The sequence below is a fragment of the Rana temporaria genome, chromosome 2, assembly GCF_905171775.1.
Source record: "Rana temporaria chromosome 2, aRanTem1.1, whole genome shotgun sequence".
In the NCBI taxonomy this organism is placed as follows: domain Eukaryota; kingdom Metazoa; phylum Chordata; class Amphibia; order Anura; family Ranidae; genus Rana; species Rana temporaria.
Window position 1 is genome coordinate 201,145,518 of NC_053490.1, and position 23,494 is coordinate 201,169,011.

Sequence of the window (23,494 nt, forward strand, 5' to 3'; positions counted from 1 at the left end):
ACTCTGTACCCCTCCCCACACACACACACACACACATCTGCCCCCCCCACACACCAGTTCCCACTCTGTACCCCTCTGCCCCCCCACACCAGTTCCCACTCTGTACCCCTCCACACACATATGTCCCCCTCCACACCAGTTCCCACTCTGTACCCCCATGCACATCTCCCCCCCCCCACAGAAGTTCCCACTCTGTCCCCCCCCAGTCCCCACTCTGTTCCCCCCTACACACACACACACCTGCCCCCCCCCACACACCAGGTCCCACTCTGTATCCCCCCCCCCCCCACACACACACACCTGTCTCCGCCCACACCAGTTCCCACTCTGTACCCCTACACACACACGTATGTCGTCGTCGTCGTCGTCCCCACCAGTTCGCACTCTGTTCCCCCTCCAGTTTCCACTCTGTACCCCCATGTACATCTGCCCCCCCACACCAGTTCGCACTCTGTTCCCCCTCCAGTTTCCACTCTATTCCCCCATGTACATCTGCCCCCCCACACCAGTTCGCACTCTGTTCCCCCTCCAGTTTCCACTCTGTACCCCCATGTACATCTGCCCCCCCACACCAGTTCGCACTCTGTTCCCCCTCCAGTTCCCACTCTGTACCCCCATGCACATCTGCCCCCCCCACTGCAGCTCCCACTCTGTCCCCCCCAGTCTCCACTCTGCACCCCCCCACACAGTCACACACACCTGTCTCCGCCCACACCAGTTCCCACTCTGTACCACACACACAATCTGCCTCCCCACACACGTTCCCACTCTGTAACCCCCCCCCTACACACACATATCTGCCCCCCCCACACACACAAACCAGTTCCCCCTCTGTACACAAAGTTAAACTTGACAGCACAGCAGAGTACATTTTATAATTTCTTGTGACAGTGTGCTGCCTGTGCTTCTATTGTGTACCTGAGCCAGCGGGGGTTAAGTCTTTTCTGAAGGAGAACGGCGCTGCTGCCAGTCTGTCTACTCTACTCTGACAACAGATCCCGACCCCGAGCGACCAGGAGGAGGGGGGGAGGCGGCGGTGCATCGGACATCGTGGCTTGCATGCAGGGCTTCAGTCTATGATCTCACCAGCCCTGGCCGGTGTAGCATTCAACTTCCACCATAAATCATCATCAAGACATCACCTTCATCACGCTATTCCCGGCCAGCTGCTGTCCCAGCTCTCTCCCCTCATCTCACTGCCGCTGCTACGGCGCTGCAGGCTGGCAATATCGTGATGAAGGTGATGTCTTCACGGCGCAAACCGCCTCCTAGCCTGGCGGCGAATCCCCAGCGAGTGGCTGGGGATCCGGATTTTGCCGCTCCCCCTACTCTGGCGCTCTAGGCAGTCGCCTGACTCGCCTATGCCTAGCGCCGGCCCTGCCTCAACATACCCCAGCACTACCTTTGTTGTCTGCCATACTAATTTTGTGGTCGGATATTTGTAGAAGAAAAAGTCTGCCTCTAAGGCTTCCACAAGCAGCCTATGGGGATTCCCTGTTAGCAATAGTTGACTATTGGGACAATCTAACTCTGGGGTTCCACAACCCGCCAGGTGTTGCAATTGCGACACCACAAAGTATAGCCTTGGGTGTGGAACCGCCATGCCCCCCTCTTTTACAGGAAGTTGTAGCGTTTGCAAACTAATCCTGGCTTGACCACCCCTCCATATTAATTCTCTGAATAGCGACTCTATTCTCTTAAACCACATTTGTCCTATCCAGATCGGTGAGTTGTGAAGCAGGTATAGTATCTGTGGCTGCCATATCATTTTTATTAAATTGCATCGTCCTGCTACAGACAGAGGGAGTCTTTTCCAGATATCTCTTTTTTGTTTTAATTTAAGTAAAAGTGGGGCAATATTAATGTTGGCAGATTGGGTAACATCCTTTTGTAACCCAAATCCCTAAATATTTGAATTTTGTGACCACACTTAGTTGGGAATCGCCTGGCGATATCTGGGGATGAAGTGGATCCAATGGTAGCAAGGTGGATTTTTCCCAGTTAATGGCCAGGCCTGAAAACTGACCAAATTCCCCAACCATTTTCATCACTCTGTCTAATGTGGTTCCAACATCTCCTAGGAAAAAGAGAACATCAACAGCAAACAATGCAACCTTGTCTTCCCCCTGCTGTCTTCTAAACCCCATTATATTCGACCTCGATCTAGCCATAATTGCCAGAGGCTCCATAGCAAGGTCGAACAAAAGGGGGGATAGGGGACACCCCTGTCTCATCCCTCTCTCCAGCTGGAACACTTCTGCCAGCTCGTTGTTTGTTCTGATTTTTGCTTTTGGTTCACTGTACAGTAATTTAACCCAACTAATAAAAAAAGGTCCAAAGCCAAAGTCCTCTAGCACTTTCCATAGATATGTCCATTCTAGGCTATCAAAAGCCTTTGCGGCATCGAGAGACAGCACCGCTCTAGAACCCTCATTATCTGTTGGTGTCTGTAAATTTAGAAAGGTCCTTCTAATGTTGGTACTTGTTGCCCTGCCTGGTATAAAACCTGACTGGTCTGGATGGATAAGATTATTGATGTATCTATTTAAGCGGGTGGCGAGTACTCTGGCTAGGATCTTTACATCAGTACATAGTAGGGAAATTGGGCGGTAGAATGAGGGATGAAGTTGGTCTTTCCCCTCCTTGTGAATTACGATAATCGACATCGAATTACATTCCGACATCGAGCGAGGAAGTACCCCCTCGCTTGCTGCCCCCTCCAGTGTCCTCAGCTATTCTGGAAGCAGTATCTCGCCATAACGTTTATATACCTCTATTGGAAGACCATCCGGGCATGGGGACTTCTGGTTGGGCATTTCGGCCACTGCTTGCTTGAATTTCCTCTAGGGTGATTGGTGCCTCTAAATCCTGTTTACCATTAACTGGCAAAGTGGGGACTGTTATTGCCTGAAAGAAAGTTTCCATGGCTCCACGCCCAACCCCCTTTTTGAACTTATACAACGCTTTATAGTATTCACAAAACATATGTATCACCACAGATTTCTCCTACTGTTGTCCTTATTGCTGGGACGTTTGATGGAGGGGAGTTTGGTTCTACTCAGAACAGACAGCCTGCGCCCTACCTTCTCCCCCTCTCCAAAATGGCTCTGCCTCTGCAGTATTCGCTTGTTTTCTGCTCCTCTCATGGTAGCCGTTCTGTACTCAAACTGCTTTTCCAACCATTCTTTCCGCCTAGTTGGAGTGGGCTCCTCAATATACCTCAGCTCTGCTTGGGTGGTCTCCCGTTAAAGATTACCCTCTTGCTCTCTGCCTTCTCTTTTTGCTCTTGCTGCCTGCTGGATCAGAAGGCCCCTTAAAAAGGCTTTCAAAGAGTCCCCGACCACCCCCGTCGGTGCCGACCCCGTATTGATTTATACGTACTCTTTCAATTTAAGCTCCAGGTTTCCTGAGTCACCAATCAGCTCAAGCCAACCCGGATTAATTTTCCACTTGTTGCGGGAAGCTTTGGCTCCAATCTTTATTGTTAGCACCAGGGGGGAGTGGTCCAAGACCCCTCTGGGGCCGTAATTTATTCCCTTTACCAGGAGCATTGCTTCCTCGCTACCCAAAGCCATATCATTTCTAGAAAGGGTACGATGACAACTGGAATAACACGAATATTGACGTATCTGTGGGTAGCAAGTTCGCCATATGTCCCTCATCCCCATTTCCTCCAGGAACCGTGCCAGTCGCCCCTTGCTTGGTGTGCTGGGTTTGTTCCCAGGAGGAAATCTGTCCAGGCTTCTATCCAAAACCTCATTATAGTCGCCAACAGCTATCACTGGAACTCCTGTTTTATCCAGTGTAAACTCAACAAGCCTATATAGGATGTCCAGCTTAAATGGTGGGGGAATATAAATATTGGCCAGGACATATGGTCTGTTCGCAATTAGGCAAAAGAGAAATATATATCGTCCCTGATCGTCTACACAGGACTCTGTGCAAGAGAACATCATTCCCCTCCCCACCATATCGCTCACCCCCCTTGAATGAGAGGAGTGTACCGAATGGTACTGGGATTGGAATTTCCGGCTATTCAGCTGAGCAACTGTATCCCTGGTCAAATGTCTCTTGTAAGCACAGAAGACGCGGCATACCCTCCTCCAGGAGTGACATGACCGATGTTCTCTTAATTGGGTCCCCCAAGCCAAGGATACTTTGCTTGCCTTGTAGTGAAGCCCTGCCTTTTACCTTCTGAAGTGATGCTTTTGCAGTTTGCTAAGAAAATGTTGTCTTCTGCACTGTAATCAATGTTTCTGAAGAAGGTCTCCTCGCTAGTCATGTGGCTTGTTGCACATGAGTCTATGCACTAGCCGTGTGGCTTGCCGCACTGTTACTTTCAAGGTGCCACTCCATGATGTGTCTGCAGTTTCCTTTGTGGCTGCTTTGACTCTTTCTTTAGTGGATAGCTCTAGCCTTTACTGCTCAGCTTTCCAGATAGAACAGTCCTTATTTAGTGACTGTTTTTTGTGCCTTAGTGACTGTTTTTTGTGCCTTTGTACATCTTAAGAGCTTTATCATCATGGTGCATACTTTCTTTCCTTCTGTCATATTCATCAATTTAATTTTCCTTTGACATATTTCAGTGTCAGCTCCTGCTCCGGTCTGGTTTCTAAAGCGTTAATAAGAGCAGTATATATCTCTGGAAGGCTACAGAGGAGCAGGGCAACAATATGGTTATCTTTGATGTCTTCTCCGATGGCACGTAGCTGAGCTATGATCTCTAGCATAGCATTCGTGTGGTCACACATATGCTGGCCTTCTTCTAGTCTCATCTTTATAACGTTTTTCCACATACCTTTGGCTGTTTTCTCTGTTCTTATGTGGATAAGCTGGTCATCTTCCACTAATAAGCTTATAGTCGCTTTTTTGGACAAAAGGGGGATGCCAGCAGCATCCCCCAATTTAACAATAATGGACATACCCCCTACACTACCGAATCTAAACCAGGAGGAGGTCTGAACATCATCAATCTTTCCTCCCACAGCCTCACAGCTGTAGAGCATGAGGTCTTGTCATTGGGACTTTCTTTCTGTCCTAATATGGGTACGAACATATTTGATGCTGTTAAAGACATTCATTTGTTTGCCCGTAGGCTATTCTACAAAAGCCTATATGCAAAACACATTGATCCACTTAGAGAACTGGCCCCCAACCTTAAGGCAGCAGATTTCAAAGCCCTTAGGGATTTAAATCTCCTGCTTCAAGAGAATGAGACATTGGATGGAGCTTGGGATGATGAGGATTTGGAGGAAATGGATAATGAGGATAACACCATAAATAAGGATCCAATGTCCAGATTCAAACGAAGATCAAATAAATTTCCTTTACTTAATCAAAATCCAGCCATTTCCCACTTCGTCAGAGAAACTGCCAAAGAGCTTGAAGCCATGAAAAAGGACAGTGTCCATTCAAATCTAATTTCCGAACAACAACTAGCTTTGAAAACTCTTAGAAATCTTTCAGATATTACTATCAAAGCCTCTGACAAAGGGGGAAATGTGGTCTTGATGAACAACAATAATTATGAGCGAATGTGTCTCAAAATTCTAAATAATAAGGAATGTTATCTCAAAATTACGCCAGCTCAGGTTGATGGCTTCAATAAACAATTTTATGACCTCGTCGATGACTTCTTTCATCGAGGAGTCATAATTAAAGACTTATGGGACTTTATAAGGGTCCCACATCCCAGACAACCCACCTTCTATGCTCTCCCTAAGGTCCACAAAAACCTTGTGGACCCTCCGGGGAGACCCATAATATCGGGTAATGGCTCAATCTCTGAAGGTGTCAGTGAGGTCATTGACCAATATTTGAGACCACACGTTCTCAACCTACCATCTTACACCAAAGATACTATACATCTGCTACAGATGCTTGAAGATATGACGATACCGACGGACGCCATCTTGGTCTCCGTCGACGTTGAGACCCTGTACAACAGCATTCCCCATTCATCTGGGTTGAGGGCTGTTGAACAGGCTCTCAAGCAGCAGCCAACCACTGATTTCAAGTTCAACGTCTTCATCCTTACTATGTTAGAATTTATTTTGTATCATAACACCTTTCTCTTCCAGGGCTCCCACTACCTCCAGGTACAGGGTGTGGCTATGGGAACGTGCTGTGCCCCTTCCTACGCCAACCTGTACCTGGGGGAGTGGGAGCGGGATTTCCTCCTGGGAGAGAATGCGTCGATGTGCGCTGCCCATATTTTAATTTGGCAGCGTTACATCGACGACATTTTTATTATTTGGGATGGACCGCAAAGTGGCCTCGATGAACTTCTGAGACTTATGAATGTCAACAAATTTAATTTGTTCTTTACCATGTCTCACGATCAATCAGAAATCAGTTTTTTGGACATTAAAATCAAAAAAGATCCCGATGGTAAAATTTACTCCACCCTTTTTAGGAAAGAGACCGCTGGGAATACCATATTACATGCGGGTAGCTTTCACCCCGAACCCCTCAAGAGGTCTATACCCTATAGCCAGTTTCTTAGAATCAGGAGAAACTGTTCGATGGAAGATGACTTCCACGAACAATGCAATGCACTCTCCCTCCGGCTATCCGCCAGAGGATACACCAAAACCTGTCTCCGGAAAGCGTTTAACAGAGTTAAAGCCTTAGACAGACGCAAGTTGATTTTTAAAACCAAATCACAAAATGTCAGATCTGAAGAAAACAACTCAAGGATCATTTTGGGGTTCTCAAATGAGCATGCAAGAATTAGAAGAATAATAACGAAATTTTGGCCTATACTCACTGAGGTCCCCATCCTCCAAAATTTACTCTTGGATAGACCTCAGCTCACGTTTAAACGTGCGGATTCACTGGGGACTATTTTGGTCCGGAGCGAATACAAAGGCAACTCTGCCAAAGACCCCTGCAAGACCCATGGGACTTTCCCATGTGGACACTGCGCGCAATGTGAGGTCATTGGTAGGAGGACCACACTGGCATTGCCCAATGGGGAGACTCTCTCGCTAAAACATTTTGCCAACTGTACCACACGGGGAGTAGTCTACCTCATGCAGTGCCAGTGTGGTTCCTTCTACGTTGGCAAGACCAAACAACCTCTTTATAAAAGAGTGGAAAAACACATGCATTCCATGAGAATTGGCAATTTATATTTACCCCTTGGGAGACACGTGGCCAAAGCACATGGGTACCATATGCCCAAAGTCAACTTTTCCGTTCTTGACAGAATACATATCCCTCTACGTGGGGGGGACTGGAACAAGGTACTTCTCCAGCGCGAGATGCGCTGGATCAGATGCCTTAAAGCTACAACCTTTCCAGGACTCAACGAGATGGAGAGCTTTAGGCCCTTCTTAGAGGGGTTCAGTTCGGGGAAAACGGACTAGCCCCCACTTGCCACTGGGAGATCATCCTCCTGTCCCTTCCCCTTCCCCCTTTTCCTGAACCGACTAACTGTTAAAATTGTCTTTTTTCCCCAATTTTTTCTCCCTTTATCCCCCCCCCCCTTCCCGCCTCTTTCTCCCCCTCCCCCTTCTTTTTTTTTTTTCTCTTTTTTTTTTTTTTTTTTTTTTTTTCCCCCCCTCCCTATTCAAACCCTAACTGTACCCTTTGGGATACTGGGGTCTCAGGCTGAGATTTGTAATAAGTAGGATTTATATTTATAAATTACTGTATGATTTTGATTTTGTAAATGTATGAGCTAAAGAGTTCTCTTTTTGGATTTATACATGAAAAATTTGATTGTAAACCTGTGATCAACTATTGATGATTTGTTGACAGTGCACCCTGTGGCTTTCCAACTAGGAGCCATATGTGTCAAGTACCGCTTCTTCATCGGCCCTTTCTGGATGTTGTTGATGTCCGTAATGGTCCCATCTCAACCAATCACAAGAGGGCTCCTCCATCCACTGCCGGGGGAGAGTAGCACCTTTGTGCCCGCCCCAGGGGCATTTCATGCCCTAGAGGCTCTCCCCTACCCGGCAGTGGTGACTTTATCTCCCTTTCAACTGTCAGACTTTCTCATCTGTCAGTTCTGAAATACCCAGGCATAGTGAATATCTTTGCCCTATCCTCAGGAGTTTGCCCTCGCTTCATGAAGCGTTCCTCCAATGGTCCCATTTTATTTGCCCTGCATTTATCCTCTGATTCCCTTATTTCTCCGGGTTCCCTGGTTCAATGATGTCCCGAAACTGCAATTTTATTGCTGTTGTCTAAACCTATGGACTACTAGGCTCTCTGGAGTGGGTAGTAATTTCCGCCCCTTCTGTGCGGACACTTCTTTATTTTTCTCTGTCCGGTTGTTAAGCGCACTTCATTCGCGTCGCTGTGACGCGCACAGTGGGTGGCTCCACTGTGTGTATTGCGTTCATGTTCAGTCATCTGACATCTCGTGCACCTGATTGGGTGCGCTGTCGTCACATGACCTTTCGGGATTCTGTGATCACACAAGACGCCGTGGGTCATGTGCTGTGTGACGCGCAGGATGCGCGTCACCAGCGGCATGTCCACGGTGTCGTGCCCTGATTGATCAGAGCTCGGCCACCTGACGCTGACGTCAGTAGTGGGCGCGCTGTTTGCACGCCAAACATGGGGGATTTGGAGGATAGGAATCACTCTAGTTGAGCCCCAATGTCTATTCACTGCTCCACTCACAACCAATTATCCCATTCAAGGAACAGCTGCTACATCGCCGGAGTGAATGGATCATCCACACCTGAGGTCCATCATCCTCAAAGTAAGTATAAAGGGAAGTCAGGGGGGGTTTTCCTGTCAGCATTCACTTTCCTCCCTTCCCCTGTTGGAGCTGGAGGTTATTTTGGCTTCTGGTCAAGTTTGGTTTCTTTGACTGGAATGGTTGTTCACCTTTATTTGAGCTGATGCACTGGGAGTGGTAAGTACACTTTAGGGAGATTGTTTCTATTTTTGGTCTCACTTTTTAGTGAAGAATCTAATACCCTCCCTGTACATATTTACCTAAATCTCTCCCCAGCCATTACACCTCCTATTGTTCTATGACTGCTGACTCCTTTGTGGAGACTTATGTTACTCCACCCCCCCATGGTTATGGAGTCCTCTGGATTGGGGGATCGTTATGGACATTAAGTACACCATCTGGTTTGGTTGCCCTGATTGCGGCTCACACACAAGCTCCATGGGGATGATCTAGGCGCTCTGTGTCTGGAAAGGGGTGAGTTCCACTTTCCTTTTACATATTGAGCTTTCCATCTCTCCCCCCTCTTTTCTACATGCTGCAAATGTCAAAAAACAAATCTTTGGTCACAGGTATATACTTTATATGTATGTTATTATATACCCTTCTTTTGTTTTAGGAAAAACTCTTGCTGCTTTCTATTCCCTGAAGAAAGATGTATTATTGAGACATCTGAAACGCGTCGGATAAATGATCACCTATACCCTTAGCCTAGTCCTGGGGTGTGTGGTGATCCTCTAGCAGTAACAATTTTCTCTATCCTGGAATCTTCCATTTTTTTTTTAAATAATGTTGTCACTATGAAATGTTTATGCTGTAAATTAATGTATTAAAATTTATATATTTTTATGACCTAGTTGTCACTATTTTTTTTGGTTGCCCGAAAAATCTCACCTCACTTAGAGGTATTCATCTTTTTCAATTGATACAGAGATGTTGGCAACCTCATGCCTCCATACATGAGCCAAATTCTTTCATAGTCGCTTTTGCCTGTCTATCATTACTGTCCCATTCCAACGTTTCTCCATTTGTTGGTCTGCCTGTATTTAGCACTTTCCATAAGTCATCCTTACTTGGAAACATTTCTACAGTAGTTTAAACTTCCACAGCTGGTAATTGGCATTGTTCAGCTTTACAATTGCAAACTTCACATCTGAACCACTTGCCATCTTTCAGTAGCTTGTATACAGTACTCATTGAGTTGCAGAGTTCTCTTTCCAGTGCCTGGGTGCGCTGGGCCCATAACCTGTTGTCAGAATATTGAAATAATGCAGTGGAAGCTTCTTGTAAATAGAAATATGCTTTTCTTTTATGGAGAAATATCAGAACATATCTTTTCAGCATGGAGACAGGAAACGGGAACTAAACACAAACAAGTATACACAGAGGAAAAACAGTACTTCTTCCCATTACATCATATCCTAGATACACACTTTAATACTGCAGCACCACCTTGTCTTGCATACACACAGTCACACAAATGTTGGAAATTCCGAATGTCAAGAACGCAGTGATGTAAAACACGTACGATGAGCCGAGAACAAATAAGTTCAATAGGCAGTGTGGCTTTTCTGCTTGATTCCGAGTATGCGTGGATTTTTGTGCGTCGGAATTGGCTTCACATGATCGGAATTTCCGACAAGAACTTTTGTTGTCGGAAAAATTGAGAACCAGCTCTCAAACATTTGTTGTCGGAAATTCCGACAGCAAATGTCCGATGGAGCGTACACACGGTCGGATTTTCCGACAACATGCTCACATCGAACATCTGTTGTCGTAAATTCAGACTCTGACCGTGACTTCATCTTAAGATTTCTCAGGATTGGAGAAGTGATCGGTGGCACAAGCAGGTAAGGTGAGCATGTACATTCTTTTACAGGTAGGCATTATTATAAAAAAAACTTGGACCCGATGCACACTGGGTGGTTAGCCCTGCTGCATGAGTCTCCAGTGTTTTAGGTATGGGCGACCTCTCAAACTCTGTGAGCGAGTGATGGCTGCTTCGGCTGGATGGCACACCTAGAGATAATAATGTTTAGGGCAGTATGTACCGAAGGACAAATCAGTGGGGGCTAGACAGTGCACCTGTGTATTTTTACCCACATCTTAAAGATTTGAACTCCCTATAAACTAGGATTTCTCTTGTTCGGCCCCATGGACTGAACTAGAAAAAGTTATTGATTCTCCCATCTATGCCAAAAAGCATGCATGGGGCAATCTCTACTGCCAACAATTGTATTATAATAGTCAGAATCTGTGACTGTACCCTCACAATAGCTGTATCTGATGGCATGCAGCTGCTATTTGGTTAATATAATTCTGCTCAGCTCCTGATTTTTAGATCAGAGAATGCCAGGATCAGCCATATAAATATTTCCTTTAGTAATTTGCTATGGTCTAAATAAAATATGCTACTTGATTTTCCTTTGTATTGTTTTAGTGAACTGTTAATATTATAAGATAAAGATCCTGTTTATTTTTTAAATGTTTGTATTTTATATGTTTATGAGCAGCAGCCATTTAACCCCTATTTAGAGACCTAAACAACACTTGATTGTAGTTTTACTTTTAAATGTAAGTCTATATTAGTAGTTCCTAATGCTCACATTTTACATGCTTGCTCTAACAAATTTCTGTTTTTGAATTGCATGTATAGATTTGTAGGTAATCTTTTAAAAGGAGCTCTGTATTTGATTCAGCTTTATTAAACCTCTCATACGAACAAAAAATATCAGCCACACGGTGGGGGCATTTGTTTTCTGTCTGTTTGTCAGACTCATGAATGTGCACTGGGACAAAGAGCCGCAAAGTATAACCATTGTGTAGCACTCGCAGCCAGTATATGCAATGTCCAAATGTGGCAGCATTACCCATGTACACATAGGGCCAAATCCTCAAAAGGGATACGCAGGCGGAACTGCTGTTCAGCCTGCGTATCCCTGTGCCTATCTTTGGAACTGATCCTCAGAATCAGTTTTCCAAAGATAGGCAGAAGATCCGACATCTGTAAGAGACTTACACTGTCGGATCTTAGGATGCAGTACCGCATCCGCCGCTGGGGGCATTTCGAGTCAAAATGCCGCTTTGCGTATGCAAATGAGGACTTACGGAGATCCACAAAGCTTTTCAGCTTTGTGTTTTCTGCGTAAGTTTACGTTTGCATACGTAAAATTAGTTCTGCTTTTACAAAGTGTAAACTAGTAACACCTTGTAAAAACAGATCTTTTTTTCGATCGCCGCGTTTTTTTTTAAATTTTGAATTTTTTTTTCCGGCGCGTAACTTTTTTTTTACCCGACGCAACTTTATTGTCCCGTCGCAATCCACAAAGCCCGACGTAACGTAATTTCGCGCGCTGCCCGTCGGGAAAATGACGTCATGAGCATGCTCTCATGTGTACTCTCTCCCAAGCCCCACTCTGTGTGTCCCACCTACCCCCCTATTGGCGGCCCTGTGTGTATGTGTGTGTGTGTGTGTGTGTGTATGTATATGTGTGTGTGTGTGTGTGTGTGTGTGTGTGTGTGTGTGTGTGTGTGTGTGTGTGTATGTATGTATGTATGTATGTGTGTGTGTGTGTGTATATATATATATATATATATATATATATATATATATATATATATATATATATATATATATATATATACATACACATACACATACAATGTGTTTTTGTAATAGTTGTGTAATGAATGTTCTTTAGAAAAGTAGCAGTTCTATTTCCATCCAGACTCTTCCCCTTGCTTTGAAGAGTTGTAAAAGAGGTTACTTTCATATTGTGAATAGTGCTAGGTGACGAGATGTTTCTGCCACAGGTTGATAAGAGAGTTATCTCCTAGGAGAAGCTCATGTCCCTGAGGATTTATTGGTTGCCTTGCTAGGCAGTCTGAGTGAATGGCCTCTAGGGTTCCGTGCTGTACAAAGAAGCAAGTCTGTTCCAGTGACAAGATATCCCTCTGGAGCTATAGAATTAACATTCACAAAGGTTGCCTTTTATGTTCTAAAAACCAGACAGCTGTTTGATACTTCCCTGTTTTGTAATTTTCCAGTTTTACCCTAGCCTATTTAGTGTACTGTATATGTTTCTGAAACAATATTATCAAAGCGTGCTTATAAATGTTACAGAAATATATTTCCAGTTTTGTAGCGGTAATATTTATTCATAAAATCTAATTATGCAAATGTTGCAGTCAATAAAAATTACAAAATAAAGTTAAGAGTCCTCCACCCATTTCTTTAATTATTAAAAGCAATTCACATTTTTAGACTCAAACAGAAAACTCTTTGTGGGTGGAGTAATTACAGATATGATGGATCATTTTTGTTTGAAATCACCATATTGAGTTAACTGGCATGTCCTGGAACCATCTGAGCAGTTTTGGTCATCATTACTTACCCACCTTTATCAGCCCTATCAAATGCAAAAGAAAAGGTTTTGTCTAGAGGTACACTTTCAAACGGATCAGAGTGGGAGTAAAGCCGGCCATAGATGGTTCAAACCATGCATATGCAGGCTGAATATATGCAGGCTGAATGTAAGTTGATCGACTTGGGTACAACCGGCCTGCTGAATTTTACATGTAATTATTGCAAGTGTAGCGCTACCCCCTCAGGAGCCGCTGGTTGTTTTGGGATCGGCGTATTAAGTTACCTCTAATCGTCGTCTAGGGGTGATTGTAGTGAGTAGAGCAGTAAACGAATGTCCAATCAGCAAATAGGATTTTCTGAATGCTTTATTTCTCGGCCCAACACGACCAACATCACATGAGGTAGACAGAAAAGGTTGAAGTAAGAGACCCTTGCAGTATCAGGCTTGGATGAGAGAAGAGCAATCCTGCTCTCAGTAGTGGTAGATACAGTTCGTCGCCACTCTAGCCACAGTGGGTGAAGTGCCTCCGGACAGGCTCCTGCCACGAGTCTGGCAGCTGGAGTGCCACTTTAAGGTTGCTGGGAGGAACAGGCCTCTGCCACAGACCTGGTTCTAGTGGGGCCTCTTCCACAGGCCTAGAACTTGGATGAGCTAAATAGTTGAGCTTATCCTCCCAGTAAATTGTGCTTGGGGTCACCGACTGACAGTGCCAAGGTTATCTGTCAGTCTTTGGTTACCCAGATCCCCGATGGTTCGTTCAGGCCTCCTTTTAGACAACCTGCCTCCGGGTTCTCCTTGAGCCGATCCCCCACCGCACAGCATGTAGCTTAGGATCTCTTCAGTAGAGCTGGGGACCCAGTAAGTCACTGGGGCCCCTGACAGCATCAGTTGCTCCAGGCCATGAGGGCCCAGAGTCAGGAACTCCGCGCTGCGCGCGACCCCAGGCCAGGTAGGCCATAGTGGCGGGGCCCACGATGTGCGCACACCCTAAAGGTGGGTGCTAGGGTTGTCCCGATACCACTTTTTTAGGACCGAGTACAAGTACCGATACTTTTTTTCAAGTAGTCGCCGATACCGAATACCGATACTTTTTTTAAATGTCCCCCCCATATGCAGCCATGTCCCCCCCATATGCAGCCATGTCCCCCACATATGCAGCCATGTCCCCCACATATGCAGCCATGTCCCTCTAGCCATGTCCCTCACATATGCAGCCATGTCCCTCTAGCCATGTCCCTCACATATGCAGCCATGTCCCTCACATATGCAGCCATGTCCCTCTAGCCATGTCCCTCACATATGCAGCAATGTCCCTCTAGCCATGTCCCTCACATATGCAGCCATGTCCCTCTAGCCATGTCCCTCACATATGCAGCCATGTCCCTCACATATGCAGCAATGTCCCTCTAGCCATGTCCCTTGATGTGGCGGTGCGATGCAGCGGCGGGGGGGAAAGGGGGGGGGAAGTATTCTATTTAGGTATCGGGGGTATTTGCGCGAGTACGAGTACTCCCGCAAATACTCGGTATCGGTCCCGATACCGATACTGGTATCGGTATCTGGACAACCCTAGTGGGTGCCATACCCGGAACCCGCGACGAACCAAGAACAACGACTTCCGCCACAGAAATACTCCTCCCCAGCATGCCCCACAAGGGAAAAACTCCTCTAATTGGCTGCTAGGGAAAAGCGGCTCCGCCTGGACCTCTCTGGACCTGCCGCCCAGGGATGGCACCTCATCCCTAGAACGCAGTCTAGCACACAGAACAATCCAGATTTGGCGACAGCCAAATTTTACATAATTCAGAATGAGAGCAAACTATCTCTCTCATTCCCCCACTAACTTTAGCGTAGTGCCTTTACTGAAAGTAAGGGGGCGCTACACAGGCATCCGTTCTACAAACCCTGAAAAAAAAGTATGGAACCGCCACTCTTGGAAAATGTTCATTCCATTGTTTAATTGTGTAGAAAAAAACAAATCACAGACATGCCTCAAAACTATTTTGTCCACAAGTCCATCAAGTCCAACCTATGTGTGTGATTATATGTCAGTATTACCTTGTATATCCCTGTATGTTGTGGTTGTTCAGGTGCTTTTCTAATAGTTTTTTGAAACTATCGATGCTCCCCGCTGAGACCACAGCCTGTGAAAGGGAATTCCACAACCTTTCCGCTTTTAGAGTAAAGAACCCTCTAGGTAGTAAACCTCTTTTCTTCTAATTTTAATGAGTGGCCACCTGTCTTGTTTAACTCCCATCCACGAAAAGGTTTTATCCCTATTGTGGGGTCACCAGTACGGTATTTGCAAGTTGAAATTATATGCCCTCTCTAGCGTTTTTTCTCCAGAGAGAATAAGTTCAGTGCTTGCAACTTTTTGTCGTAACTAATATCCTCCAGACCCTATATTACTTTATAAACACTGCTGATGAATGGCTGGAAATGCCAGGAAACGCGTAGAGTGCCACTAGATGTCAACAGTTGCCTGTCTCTATTACATATGTTCTTCAATTGATTTATTTTACCATGTATATCTACCATGTCTGTTTATTTGTATTGCATGCTATGAGCAGCATATTTAGAGTAAGTCTTGTGACTACCTATCTATTTGATACAAAAAATCTGATATGTATTCAAGATTGTAATAAATGAATCATGTACTGTAACTTAATTTTTATGTTATTTTTTTTATTGACATGGAGTTCCCTCATTTAAAGTCCCACAAACCCTACTCCCCTATCTATGTGTCTTTCGTGTTCTTAGCCGCCCTAATTGCACCCTTACATTTCTTGTTGTAGTCTTTATAAAGTCTGAATGACGGTGATGATCCCTAAACCTTGTATTTTTTTAAAGCCTTCTCCTTTGCTTTTACACTGTAGTTAAGCCATCCAGGACTTTTGTTCGCTCTTTTAAATGTATTACCCAATGGGATATTATTATTATTATTATTATTATTAATATGCTCTTAAAGCAAACTCATCTCTCCTCTGTGTTCTTTGGTCCTAAGATTTTATCCCAATTCATGCCTTCTAGCAAACTTTGTAGTTTAGGGAAGTTGGCTCTCTTGAAATTCAGTGTCTTAGTATTCCCATTATGATTCCTATTTGTGTGATTTATACTGAAGCCAATTGACCTGTGATCGCTGTTTCCTAAATTGCCCCGTATTTCCACATCCATGATCAAGTCTGTATTGTTAGTAATCAGTCGATCCAGTAACTCTTTAATTCTAGTTGGTGTGTCTACCATCTGAACCATTAAATTGTACTGCAAGACATTTAGGAACTGATGAGCCTTAGACGAATGCGTGGTTCCCTCCGCCCAGTCAATGTCCAGATAATTAAAATCCCCCATTATGATAACGCTTACCATCCTTGCTGCTAATCCAACTTGTGATAGGAGATCCAGCCCCCCTCTCCCTCAGGTTAGGGGGCCTATAGTATACTCCTAGTATTATTTTCCCCTTAATTTCATCCCTTTGGAGCTCTACCCATAAGGATTCCACCTCTGCCCTAGCTCCCTTAGTGATGTCATCGCTCACATTCACTTATACATTTCTCTTAATATATAGGCACACCCCTCCCCCTTTTTACCCGCTCTACCCCTGCAATAAAGGGTATACCCTTGAATAATTGTCAGCCAATCATGAGAGCTGTTGAACCAGATCTCTGAAATTCCCACAAAATCCAAATCCTCCTCGTACAAAAGCATCTCTAGTACACCTATCTTGTCCGCGAGGCTCCTGACAATGGTGAACATGCCACGTAGTTTAGACCGGTCGCATACTATCCTCTTATTGGGTGTTCCGAGATTGTAACTAGGACTTATTACTATACTTACCTTGGATTTATGTGCTTTAGTCGACCTACCATTAATGCTCCCAATACTACCTGCTGGAATATGTTCCATGCTGACTATCTCTACCTCTGGGATCCCCCCCCCCCCCCCTGTCGCTTAGTTTAAAAACCCATCTAACTTTTTGGCCATCTTTAGTCTCAGCTGATCTTCACCCTCCTCATTTAAGTGCAGTCTGTCCCACCTATAGTACTGGTGATCTCCATCTGCCTTTCTGGTGTGGCTCGATGTACCAGTAGTATTCCTGAGAATACTACCTTGAGGGTCCTTTTCCTCAACTTCGCTCCCAAGGCCCTAAAATCTGCCTTTGACTTTGTCATTGGTGCCAACGTGCACCATGACAGCTGTGTCTTCCCCAGCCACTCCCAGTAATCTGTCCACCAGATTCGTGATGTGCCAAACCCAAGCACCCAGTAGACAACATACAGTTTGGCACTTTAGGTCTTTGTTACAGATTGCCCTCTCTGTCCTTCTAAGAATTGAGTCCCCTACCACCAGAATCTCTTTGCTTTCCCTTTGCCCCCCCCCCACTCTCACTGGAGGTGTTCTTCCCCCGGCAGCTAGGAGAGTCCCTCAACTCCAGCAGTGCTGGTCCCTGACTGGTTTCACCAATGTCACTCAATCGAGCATACTTATTGGGATGCTCCGGCCCTGATTGGCCTCCCTGACACTTCCCCCTTTACCCTTCCTGACTGTAATGTAATGTGAAAAAAATGCCCCAGGAGGCAGGTGTTTAAAGAGTAATGCCACTTTTGTTAAACAATAAAAAAAAATACCTTGTGGGTGATCAATATACATTGCAAGGATTTTGTTACAGATTCCTACCTCTTTATGCTTTAAAGAAATATCTGTTTGTGAGTAGAGTGAATCTGAATGGGAGTGACTTTTTCAGTATTAATCACCAAATTCACTTGCAGTATTCTAATGAGGAAAATGCAGGGTCTTCATCACTTTAGAAGTGATTAATCCTTTTGTTAGCATATCACCAAAAATGATTTTTTTTTGCAAAGGATTCTTAAAATCCGACTTGTATCTTAGATCAGACTTCTAAGGGTGGTACAGAACACTTTTAGGTTGCCATATTGCATTGAATTTTACAGAAAATTACAACTTTGAAAAAGAAAGGTAATTTTTAATAACATTCAATATGACTTGTGTAGCAATTGCATTTGCTTTATTATTTTCTAATGGCTATTTTTACCAATGAAAAGGTGGACCAGTTTTTATATTTATTCTATTAATTGGAAGATTTAGTTTTATAGTTTTTTTATTTTACTGGCTGATCTATTATGTAGGTAAATACACATTTCAATTTCTTTTACTTATTTAAAGGATGTAAGGATCACTTTGTGGAATTTTCCTTCACTTGCTTGTTTGACTTTTTTCCATTGAAAGTCCATTGGAGCATAACATGAAGTGTAATAAAACATTCCAGGTACTCAGAAGCATGGTGCGTGATCTAGCTTAAGTCAGTTCACATTGGAGTGACAGTTAAATAAAACAAATTAATGGGTATCTTGATTACCTAGTGTTCTGCCCAATTTTAGCTCAAAGCACCCTTGAAATAGTATACAAATTAAACTGTACTCAAATGTTACCATTGAGCTGTGACTGTGACTAAATGGGAAGGATTGGCGTTCAGGTGATCTTGTCCTTTTCCTCAACATTTGCAGACATAAAGTGTCACTAAACCCACATCATAAAAAAACTATGAATAAATAATGTGTTACATGTTGTTCACACTCAGTCACTATGAGATTTGTTTTCTGTATTCTGCAAAAAACATGGTTGATCCTGCTGTTCTCTCTCTCCACCTTCTGTCCAAGTCCCCAAAGCAGCTAGGGATTTTGCAGAGCAGTGTTGGCAGCACTGCACATGTTCAGGTTTCAGTGAGTTTCTATGCTGAGCATTTCCTCCCTATCATATCTGAGTTGCCCATGTGACTATAGAGTCACACATGTGGGGGTATGCACTGTCGTAAAAAATATTGCATTTTTTTCAAAATTGTCGCTCTATTTGTGTTTATAGCGCAAAAAATAAAAACCGCAGAGGTGATCAAATACCACCAAAAGAAAGCTCTATTTGTGGGGAAATCCATCCCACTGGACTATTGTTTCCTGACAGTGGGGACACTTTCCTGCTGTCAGAATGCACTGATCAATGCAAACTGCTCAACGCTGATCGAGAGCAAATTGTCCAACAATTGGTTGCACACGATAAATCGACTTGTGTTCAACCAGCCTGCCTATATATAGATTAAAATTCACCATTGGAAGATTTACTAATGGTGATTAGTCACACAATTACTGCACATAGCCAGCTATACATTTTTATCCAGCATAAGCACAATTTAGGTGATTTCCTGTTTTACTGCATGCCAGAATTTAAGCATTAAGGTGCAATTAAAACATCATCTCCAAGGGGCATTCTTGCACATCATACTTGAACATTATGGCCGACTTACGGACAGTTGTGATGACAGTTCATTGCCATTCCATGCCATTTCTTCTGCTGTCATATGGCTGCAAATATGACCCAGCACTGTGTTAGGTGATTCCATTGGGTTATAGGAGATTTATGTTGGGTATCGCTACTGGCCCTTTCTTTTGATGACCCAGGTTGCCAGACTGTCTTGCTGATCCATTGATTTTAACTCTTTTTGAGTCTTTGTTTGCAAATCAGAAGATCTACCATTACTCTGACTTCACATGCTGCATTATTTTAAAGCTGGGTGAGTTCACATTAGTGCTGTTCGTTTTTTTTCCCACGCTGCTATAGCCTGCATTGCTGATCAATGTATTCTGATTGCGGTGAAGTCTCCATGATGTCAGAATACAATATCTCTCTGGGAGGATTCCCCCAATCACATTGAGTGTGTAGATGAGGGAATCAATTCAGTTTCTTTCATTCAACCAGTGGCGGCCTGTCAATTAAGGGCGCATGGGTGCCGCCCCCAATTCCATGCGTCTGGCCCCCATCATCTACATACAGGGTGCCGGACTATGGATTAGAATGGGGGGGGGAGTGTTTTTTTGAAGCACGTGATTAGAGCTAGGCTCTAATAGGCTTTAAAAAAGGGGCGGCCCGGCCCACCAGGAGAAAGAGAGCAGAGACAGCTCGCACCTTGCCACCCGCCACCTAGATGGAGCCCACTTGCTGTGTTGGAGCGGTCACCGGAGCCGCTGCCCACACCCCGCCACCTAGATGGGGTAAAGACCGACCAGCAGACAGTGGGGGGTTTGCTAGTGCCGTGCCGCATGTGGGGGGGGGGGGTGGGGCTAGTGGCACGCCGCTGGCCACCCAGGGGGGTGGTTGTTTGCCGCCCCCCCAAGAAAAAAAACCCCTAGTTTGAACCAAAAAAAATCCTGGCTCATCTATAGTTTTCAGTGGCGGCTGTTTGATTTTTAACATAAGTATTTTGAACATTTGACATTTTTTTTTTATTAATACTTTTATCTGGGTTACATTCACACTTTGAAATGCAACTTTGGACAACAAAGTCACATAATAAGTCGCACCCAATTATTTTCAATGCCACCCGTTCAAATCGGTGCAACTTAAAGTTGCAGTGACTTTGAAAAGGTTTGATGTCCGCGCAACAAAACACTTTTTCTTCTTGTTTTCTATATTGGTATGTGCAATATATATTTGAGTGCGGCTGTCAATACTTATAATCATCACTTAATTGGTTTATTCACATTGAGTGCAAATATCATCTATTAGACTTTGAAAAAGTGCCTGCACTACTTTGGTTTGACTTTTGATGTGACTTGGATATCAAAGTTGCACTCCAAAGTTGCACTAGAAATCGTGTGACTTTGGTGATGCGCTAATATGAATGGAGCCTTAAAGTGATTGTAAAGCCTTGTTTTGTTTTTTTGTTAAAAATAATAAACATGTTCTACTTGCCTGCACTGTGCAGTGGATTTGCAGAGGGCAGCCTGGATCCTCCTCTTCGGGTCTCCTGGCCCTTCCTGTCGAGTGCCCCCACAGCAAGCAGCTTGCTATGGGGGCACCCGAACCGAGCTGCAGCTCTGTGTATCCATTCAGACATGGAGCGGTGGCCCACCCCCTTTCTCTCCTCATTGGCTGGCTAACTGATTGACAGCAGCAGGAGCCAATAGCACTGCATTGCTTTCTCAGACAATGAGGGGAGTAGTCCCGGGCAGCCAATACAATCCTACAACATCGCTGGATAAAGTGGGGGCTCAGGAGAGTATTAGTGGGGCTGAGGGGAGATGCTGCTGCACACAGAAGTTTTTTTTTCTTTATGAATGAAAAAAAACTTCAGCCTTTACAATTCTTTATATAATTTTCTTTGTCAATTTCCTTTAGGTTTACCTTCAACTATGTAGTGCAAGGCCTGCCTAATTGCATACAAACGAAAAGTGTTTAGGTTTGACCTCATATTATATGGTTTTGATAAATCTAAAGGAAAATTGTGTAATGTATGGCCAGCCTTAACCTAATCCTTAACTGAATTGTTAAAATTTAAACAACAGTATTTCAAAAGAACCTCCTTTTATTAATATATTAAAATTGCTGATTTGCATTTGGGATTTAGTATATGCAGACACCACTAATCTCAAAAGATTAACTATTTAAGATCTTTTCTCCTGGGAACGAAATGTCCACAAGCGACTTCCTAATGGGAAACTGAAATGACCTTTGAAAATCAAATGACCTTGGAGGAAACTGTCATGTCACCATAGAGACAGCAGGACATCCAATGAGGTTATTTGAAATAACTTGAGCATGAAATTGGCAGCCAGTCAGATTACTGGTGCCCAAAATAACACGCTACATACCGTAGCTAACATTCCCAGTGATAGACTTACTGTAATTGTCGTATTGAAATACTGATCACGAAATACATTTCCTAAAGAAATTTTATGCATCAAATTACATTCTTTTTTTTTTTTTTTTATGAATTAAAGGTGAACTCAATTCAAGATTTAAAATGAGTATTTGGTTACATTGGCATAGCCTATACACCTAGGGCTTCTGTTTGTAATCCAGGCATTGCTGTATTGAATCAAGCCTAAAATTCAGGAGATAAAAAATCCCACATTACTGGTAATCGGACATGGCATTTAATCATAACAATCATCACACTCTATCACTTTTCCATTAATCAATAAACTTTGTGTTCAGTTAAAGTCCTTACCTACCATTATGATTATAGTCTCTGTAATTTGCACTGCAGAAGAAATATGCCCCCTATGCCCACTGTGATTTTAGTAATAAACTTACCTTTAACCACTTCCCTTCTGCCCATAGTCATATGACATCCACAGATGGGATCTCCCATCCTGGGTGGACGTCCTATGACGTCTTTGGCTTCCCGGCTGTCTGGGGGGTGCACGCTGCCGGCGGCCACGATGGCCGCCAACACCCGCGATTGCCCGCAATCATGGCAGGACTGTGGATCTGTGTGTTTACAGTATTCTGTCTGGTGAGGAGGTCCTGTCAGGTGAGAAGACCGATGTGTGTTCCCAGTACAGAGGAACACAGATCCCTCCCTTTGTGAGTCCCCTCCCCCTACAGTTAGAATCACACATTAGGTAATACATTTAACCTCTTCAGCGCCCCTATTGTTAACCCCTTTCCTGCCAGTCACATTTATATGTGAATGGTCCCAAAAATGTGTCAAGTGTCCGATATGTCCGTCGCAATATCACGGTCACAATAAAAATCGCAGATCGCCGTAATTACTAGTAAAAAAAAAAAAATTAAAATGCAATAAAACTATCCCCTATTTTGTAGATGCTATAACTTTTGCACAAACCAATTGCGGGAAATTTTTTTATTTTTTTTTAGATTTTTTGGGGATAATTATTACAACAAAAAGTAAAAAATATTGCATTTTTCAAAATTGTCGCTCTATTTTTGTTTATAGCACAAAAATAAAAAAACGCAGAAGTGATCAAATACCACCAAAAGAAAGCTCTATTTGTGGGGGAAAAAAAGGACGTCAGTTTTGTTTGGGTGCCACGTCGCACGACCGCGCAATTTTCAGTTAAAGCTGTTGGCAATCTGGGCTTGCCAACCCGCCATCCCAGAGCAGGAGGTCGCGGGCCACATCAGAGGGCTCCGCAGGGCACTGGTTGGGCACCCCTGATTTAAAGTAAAATTCCAGGCAGACCGCTAAATACTGTGGGAACTGTTTTACTTGCCAAATGAATTGGTATTTCAGACCATACAGTTCTGAGATTTACTCGGCTCTTCTCCACAGCACACAGCCCTGTCTATCTAATGAGGAAGCCTAATGGTTATCTACTGCATTTTCACTTTCACTTACAGGTCCTCAATCCACTTCCACCCTGTGGCTGGATAGTGTAAGAATAAGCAGCACACTGACATGCTCATCTGTCTATCACTCTGATCTTTCCTCTTATAATATGTGTCAAAGCAGCGCTATAGAGCTAACAAATAATACGCAAATAATTGCAATATGAAACGGCGCATAAAGTGCAATATGAGACAGCAAATATTTAAACATGCATGTTCCAATAAGAAACAGTAGAAAAAGTGCTGGAGAGTGCAATATGAAACAGCATTCAATAAATTGTGGAAATAGAGT

General features: G+C 44.0%; 1 protein-coding gene and 1 long non-coding RNA gene across 5 annotated transcripts in view; both read left to right on the forward strand.

The window, feature by feature from the left end:
* Nucleotides 1-23,494, forward strand: part of MCF2L (MCF.2 cell line derived transforming sequence like) — a 358,322-nt gene that overhangs the window by 32,806 nt on the left and 302,022 nt on the right. The gene's annotated exons all lie outside the window — the stretch shown is intronic.
* Nucleotides 8,642-9,355, forward strand: LOC120926381. Its single transcript, XR_005746946.1, has 3 exons — nt 8,642-8,875; nt 8,975-9,172; nt 9,315-9,355. It is a non-coding gene; the product is annotated as an uncharacterized LOC120926381 (long non-coding RNA).